Raw genomic sequence first — 6,235 nt, forward strand, 5'->3', positions numbered from 1 at the left:
CAGAAACAATTTGATAGAAGAAATTATGGTTTTCTACCTCCATATCCAAAATGCAGAAGTTTTTTCATTTCATACAACTTAATTTTAAATCATAAACCATTGTTCAAAAATCTTTATAGAATATTAACAGTATAATTGTAATCCAACGTGTTATGCGGCGCATATTAAAACTCCCTGTAAGGTATGCCTATTTTTTAACAAAAATCAAAATTCAGTATTCATGCCTAAAGGCACGCGCTATACAACGAATGCAAAAGCCCTCGGTAAATTGTAAAACGCATTAATGCAGTATATGGGCTCGATTATTGTAATGTTTTTGATTCCCAATGTCTATGCAGCCGCCCATAGGAGAATATAGAGAATATAATCATTACGGTTTCTAACCGATAATAAATGTTTATCGGGTAGATTTTAAATTGCAACAACTTTTTAAATTTGCATATTACAACATGAGCATAATCTATATCAAATCATATTATTGACAAATTGTACAATTATTATTGTTAAACTGCTTTAATAAGAAAGGAAAGATGCGTTATGTTATCAAAACATGTCACATTTTTTAAGTAAAACATCATTCAACAAAAATACAAATACATAGGCAACAATTCAATATTAAAGTAACATATGGAACAACGTGAATAAAATGTGTGTTTTATGGCTTTCTCCTTACAGGTTATTATTAGCTAAGACAGGCCATTTAAAAAATATGTTTATTAATAATAACATAGAATTTTGATAACAATTTTAGCTATCAAGACAAACAAACAAAATATCCAAACTAACTGATTAAACTACACTAGACATAGAACCAGCCACATTTTAACAGTTTGGGTTTATAAGACTCAATTGATTTCTAAGGTCAATAACAAATTGTGCAACTTAGAATTTACGATTAAGGCCTTAGAACTTAGACTTCTTTAACTAATTGTGAAAATATTCGCCATTCTTACGCACATATATCTAACTATAGCTCATTTTGAAAACAAATTTTTGATTAAAAAAGAGGCTGAGGAACTTTAGCATCCTCAAATAATGCTCCATTTCAATACATTTTTCAGGTTGATTCAACAATATTTTGACAGTAAATTTTTGGGTAACAAAAACTGGATTAAGGACTGTATACAAACTACTACCCATGCAATTAAAACCATGTATACATTTAACAAGTTATTGTTAAGCCAAGATTTGACTATTTTCATGAAATTTTCCGCTTTTTTAGCCACAGTATCCCAAGGTTTTTCCAATAGTTGCCGTACTATCAGCAAAACAAATATTAAGCAAAATCTATATTGTGGTAGCGACTAAATTTATGAATTTAAATCTTTAATGGCACCTTTCAGTATCTTCCGTTATTTTTTGTTCAATTTAACTCTAATAGTTTCTATCTTTTATATAATATCTGAAGTAAATTCTTATATACCCTATGATTTTTGTACATCCCCTGGAACTAAGCTTTTATCTTTCGACCTCTGTTCAGGAAGGGCAGCCGGGACTAATTCCCGGGGCCCACTGCACCTGGGTGCCCATACGTCCGATGTACTATAATGATAATTATGATACTTTACTATTTGTAGTCGCAGTCACTTTCTGAATTGTCTAAAAAGAATTAACAATGTAACAACTCTGATGGAGTGAAAAAGAACTATCCTAATAGGAGCCGTTTTACACAGCAGACAATCTTGACAAAAATGTTGAGGATAAAGGACATAAAAAATAATACCCACCACGGCAAACATGTGTAATATAGCAAACAGTATCAAAAAAATTTTCATAAAAGCTTTCAGCGAAATTTTTGGAAGGATTACTTATACAGTTTATTATTATTAATAATTATACAATACAATGTAACCTACACAATTGACCTTACTACAGAATTTTAAACAAAACGTCTGTTGTGCGTGTTAAGTTAAATAACCATAAAGAGGGTCTTGCATTTGAATTGGTTAATTGCAGTTTCAAGTATAAGTTCTTAAATTTGTTTAATATATAAAAAATAATACAAATGAAATACTAAAAACTTATAAACTATAAACTAATTTTCAGTATTTCTATTTTCCAACACAAAAGTGCAGTAACATTTCGTCTTGCGGCGTAGTTTTTTTGTCTAATATATTTATTAGATTGAAAATATCAATTGTTTTTTTTAATGCTTTCTTATATAATTACAGTTGTTTTATATTTCATCAAGAAAAAAATATTTAATTCAAATTACAAATAGTATATAGATTTAAATTTGTACATTCGGTAAAAATTTTCACATATATCTATTTCTTGAATTCTTTTAAAATATATAAAATGTAAGTTGCCCCAGAAGTCAAACAAATTAGTTTACAAGAGAATATATTTGTTATAAAATTTTTAACATATGATTATTCTCATTAGATAAAGATGTATAATGCCTTATCAGCATGTCAGGCGCCCAAGAAAAACACAAATACGCGAACAGCGGAAGGCGGACACTAAGGAGTATGGAAATTGCAATTTTTTGACACGAAGTTCATTGTCAGTATCTAATACTAATGAACAACATCAATTTCAAAATCAAGTTCCATCAACTTCACTCGTCAACTGTAGGTATCGTTTGTAAGGTCTTATAAAGCTATTACTAAAAATTGTATTTACTATCATTCAGTTTCCAGTTTCGATCGAAATACTGATGGTAATAATAATAAGAAAACTTTTTGTAATGGCAATGCAGGTTACAGCCGTCCGAATTCTGGAAATGATAGCAATTCCAATTGTTATACTCACAAATCAATTCTTGGGTTTGATGTTAAGGCCTGCAACAAAATAAGAATTTTTCTCCGCTAGAAATAGAGGATGCAGTGCGTAGAAGTCCTCAGGCCCTTCCAGTTAATATTCTACCTGATATTGATAGTTGTCCGTTTCCTAAATAAATAATAAATAAAAATTTACAAAATAGCCATAAATTTATCAGAGGTTGGTTAGTTACTAGTGCAATGAAACAAGCTCTTTTCTTCTTCCCATATTCAGTTGCAATGAGTTCGGATCTTCTCAGCAATCACGGATGTTGGTCTGAGCAATGCCGGTGCTCTCGGTAATCACAACTGTAGATTGAAAACCATCTAGAGGGTATAAAAAATTATATTAAAGAATACTTTTCCATGAAAATAGCAATATTCATAAGGTAAATTACGTTAAATAGCGCTGATTAGAAAATAATCTGGCTACATATCTAACCACTGATAACTTGTAGGTTAAACATATTATAAAGGATGAAAAACAAACCTGGAAAGCTTACTTCGGCGTTTTTAAGATCTCACTCTATATTAGAAGTATTTAGTAGGCAGCCGACGGCTGTTATGTACATAGGTCTCTTAATGGACCCATCATGCCTCACCGAAGAATACCAGAGGCCAAGAAAAATTAATAAGGCTTTCTGGATTGTAGGACTGTGGCTTGGTACACTGTAGGTGTTTTTTAAAAATTTGAACCTACCGTGTGAGTGCTAGGCACTTCCCGATAACGTGGTTTGCAATTCCGGGTTGTCCGATGGTATGGAGATGGCTGTATTCTTAAATGTCCGGGTCACTGGCCATATTTCGCTTCTCTTTAAGCGCAGCAGATTTCTGATGAGACAAGTAAACTTAAACGGGTCATGTGTGTCTTAGCCTGACTCATGCAAGGTGCTTCTTCGGAGGATCCACTTGTCCAGTGTCAACTCTTCATAGATACAATTATTACACATTTAGCTATAACGATGATGGGTTCAGGCCCCATAATCGTTATTGCCGATTGTTATCCCGTTTCCAGCATATCTAGGTATCATGCCAGATACCTAGATATGCTGGAACTACCTGGCCTAGATAGCATGCCAGATATCTAGGCAAGTTGAACCCTGCAGCTCACCTTTACCAGTTCCTTCAAGACCTTTATGCACTCCAGTAAGAGCTTGCAGCTCAGGATTTCGCCCGTAATAGTCTTAATGGAAGCACTGCAGTCCGAGCAGATTGGTACGACTGTGTTACGGTGTTTGCAGTTTATTTGTCTTTAGAGTCATGACATTGGCAATCCAAGAAACGGCAATTTTTTAGGTATATTGGAATTATGATTCTCTTCTTGGCGTTCATTTAGAAAAAGTAAAACAATTGCAACAAAAAAATCGTAGCTCGCCAGTTCATTATTTATCAGCGGATATACAAAATGAATTTTACTATACTAAACATGTTGAAGAAAGAAATGCAGCTAAATATTTTTCTATTATTGTTGATTCCACTTAAAATTGTTCTAACGATGAACAAATATCCTTTATTCTACGATAATGAAATGTATGAAAGATTTTTGGAATTTGCAAATTACAGTCAAAAGACTGGAGAGGCCATAGCCAAGTTAATTCGGGATGTTCTGCAGAAAAACTCCAGTCCTGTGGCTTTTGATTGTTAGAGTCGATACGACAACGGCAGCAACATGTCGGTTGCCTATAAGGGAACCCAGGCTCGATATTTTGGACCTAGTATGCGTTCATGAGTATTTTTCTTTAGGCCTAATTTCGAATAGCTATTGCAGGGGGCCCGAAAGGTTAAACAGTTATCAGTTTGCAGCTCTGCCGCTTCCTATGAAAACACCCACTCAAAGATTTTTTGAAATTGACATTAGTTTGATTTTGATAAACTGTAGAAAGTATATTTCTATTAGCAAATGAATTTTAAGAATGCCATGTTTGATCTATTTAAACACCTTTAGCTTTTTAAACATAAATAATAATTAGAAGTGGTATTTTGTGGGTGTATTGGTCAATTATTAAAGAAAACTATTTGTTTCTAGCCAACGTTTCGAATTACATTTTATTCATCTTCAGGGCTCCAGTCGTAGTTCTTCGTAGTAAATTTATGTTCGTAGTAAAAAACTGTTTCACGTTATTTATTTTATTATATTTTATTTATAATACCTCCTCTACGTAGCCGCCTTTTAACTATTATTTCTACGTTTTTATTCCTGTGATATGTACTTTTTTAAGTTGACGAGAGAGAACTACGACTTTGAGCCCAGAAGATGAACTAAATATAATTCCACACGTTGGCTAGAAACAAATAATGTTCTTTAACAATTGACCAATACACCTACAAAATACCACTAGTATCGTAAATTCACCTATTCACATATTTTATATATTCTTTTAAATCTCTCAAATCTATTTTAAATATTTTATCTTCATTCACTAATAATCTAATTCATAACTTAAAAACTCACATTCTTTATGAGAACTTTCTACAGTTTTTTGTAACCCATATCCTTTTTTGGTAAGTGCTAGTTGACAAAAATCTAAATATTGTTAAAAATAAATTAGAAAATTGTAATATTTGGGAAGAACACTAATGTTAGTACAATTTTAAAGCATTTCGCTTATTCTGTAAAAACTACTTATTTCCAACATAATAATGAATTTTATCAACAAAACTATCCTGTGGTTATGAGTTCTCCTCTTTCACCAATTTTAAATAATATATTTATTAAGTCTGAAAAAAACTTTAATATATATGGTGGCAATATATTGATATTTGCTCGAAAATCGAATAAAATTTAAAATTTAATTTTGAAAAGGAAACTGATTATTAGTTTTCTCGTCATTGCATTTTAATAAAAAATAATTCACAAAATTTTTAACTTTTTATTAACATATACGTCTGTGACAATAAAGTAGTAAATAATAGAATTAACTGAGCTGCTTCATCAATTTTAAAATTTTGTAAATTAAAAGAGAGTGCATTTATAATGTTAAATAAACATAAATGCATAGTTATTTGTTCGGTTGATTTTACTAATAAATCGATTATTTTGCTAAAAAAATAGATAGAACAGGCAATATTAATAGAATAATGATCATTTTCTATTATTGATTTATGTTAGGGCCCCTTTAAAATATTAAAAAAGTGCTCTTCGTATTTTCTTTATTACTTTTTAAAACAGTTTTTTAAAGTCAAACAAATGTCAATTTAAAAATTTGATTGGGTCTTTTTAAAGAATCAAACAATATCATAGAAATATAAATAAATTTTACATATTTAATTTGATTTTATTTATCTTGAGATAGAAGATTTAACTACCGAAACGTTGATGTTAAGATTTTTTTTTAAATAAATACGTTTTTCTTTTTTATTTTTATTTTATTTCTCCATTAATTTATTTCGCATCCTCACTATAATTTAGCTTTCTTAAATAATTTTATGTATATGTTTCTAGTTGGTTTAAAAAGGGATATTCCCGTAAAAAT

General features: G+C 30.7%; 1 protein-coding gene across 1 annotated transcript in view; it reads left to right on the forward strand.

Annotated features, from left to right (window-relative positions):
- The window catches only part of LOC126742000 (probable G-protein coupled receptor Mth-like 1), a 160,058-nt gene that overhangs the window by 138,526 nt on the left and 15,297 nt on the right, over positions 1–6,235 (forward strand). The gene's annotated exons all lie outside the window — the stretch shown is intronic.

Source organism: Anthonomus grandis, chromosome 11, assembly GCF_022605725.1.
Source record: "Anthonomus grandis grandis chromosome 11, icAntGran1.3, whole genome shotgun sequence".
Classification (NCBI taxonomy): domain Eukaryota; kingdom Metazoa; phylum Arthropoda; class Insecta; order Coleoptera; family Curculionidae; genus Anthonomus; species Anthonomus grandis.